We start from the raw sequence: 1,609 nt of genomic DNA, 5'->3' as shown, positions 1-1,609 counted from the left end.
TAAGGGGAGTCCCCCACCCCCATATGTTCAGCCCACTTATTTCTTAAAGGTGTATAACGCTGTACAAACCTTTTAAGCATTACAAAACACAATTAAAAGGTCATGCGTGAACACAGCAAATACTAAACATGAAGTATATAGTAATGCAGTATACAAAAGAAAAGATATACCAACAACTTGGTTTTGAATATTGAGCCTATCAAATGAGAAAAATACTGGCTACTGTACAACATATGGCTTTATTTATTACATATTGTTTATGAAGCGAGAAAAGCTGTGTTTTTCATCAATGCATAATATGGAAAGGAAGGAAGTTACATTTTTAACACGATAGACAAACAAACACAGCATGACTCTGGCGTACCGTGATGAATGAAGTAAAAAAAAGAATGAGTTGATCTGTTCGCGAATGCATGAGAGAACTGCATAACATAAATTCTCCTTAAACCTCAAACTTATTCAAAGGAAGAATCGGAGCATAACTAATGCCCACAAGACGTGGGATTAAACAAGATACAGCAATGTTAAGATTCAAGTGTCTCCATTTTAACTCACCTTTCAGGATTCTTTCCTAATATTAGAATAAGAAACAGCGTACAAATAAAGCAACTCCAAAAAGCCCCAAAGACACGATGCCAGCACTATTTGACCCCACTGATTCCGAGAGCAGAAGTTAAAGCAGGAGGACAATATTCTGCAATAATGCCTGCAAGGAAGTATCTGCCCCCCTTTTCTCAGACCAGGTCAGTGATAAATTATTAAAAAAAAAGGCTATGCCAACTCCAAACAGCCCCAAAGGCACGATGCCAGCGCAATTTGACCCCCCTGATTCCGAAAACAGAAATGAAAGGAGACGGACTGTTTTCGGCAATACAGATTTGCTTGCCAAGAAGTGTCCGTCCCCCTTTCCTCAGACCAGGTGAGTGGTAAATGAATGAAAATGGCTATGCCAACTCAAACGAGCCCCAAAGACATGGTGCCAGCACTATTTGACCCCACTGATTCCGAAAACAGAAATTAAAGGAGGCCGACTGTTTTCAGCCGTACGGATTTGCTGCCAGGAAGTGTCCACCACCCTTTTCTCAGACCAGGTGAGAGGTACATTCATGAAAATGGCTATGCCAACTCCAAACAGCCCTAAAGACACATGCCATCACTATTGTCATGAATGTACTTAGCCCTAGAATGGCTGTGATATTACATACATTTCATGTATTCCAAATACACAGCCATCGATCGATCGATCCTATCCCCACCCGGGTAGCAGACTGATGTCGGCAGGGTTTAAATGGGTCGTGCTGCGTGTGTACTCACCCAATAATTAGTTGCTGCGACTTGGAGTCAGATATTGTCTTCTAGTTTCACATCCATTTGAAAGTTCTGGCAGAAAACGTGTATTTAGAAAAATATCCCCACTTTTCCACGAGCTGCACACGGACAACACAACATACGTTTGTGCTCCCCAAAGGAAGTTTTCAATTGTTCAGTGCAGCAATCTTTTCAGGCCCCATTAGGGCCACAGAATGCTGTCCGTTTGCAGCTCGTGGAAAAGTGGAGATATTTTACTAAACCAGAACTTTCAAATGGATATGAAACTAGAAGACAATAT

Source organism: Gymnoscopelus braueri, assembly GCF_963280865.1.
Source record: "Gymnoscopelus braueri genome assembly, chromosome: 1".
Lineage (NCBI taxonomy): Eukaryota > Metazoa > Chordata > Actinopteri > Myctophiformes > Myctophidae > Gymnoscopelus > Gymnoscopelus braueri.
Note: the sequence above shows the minus strand (reverse complement) of the source record.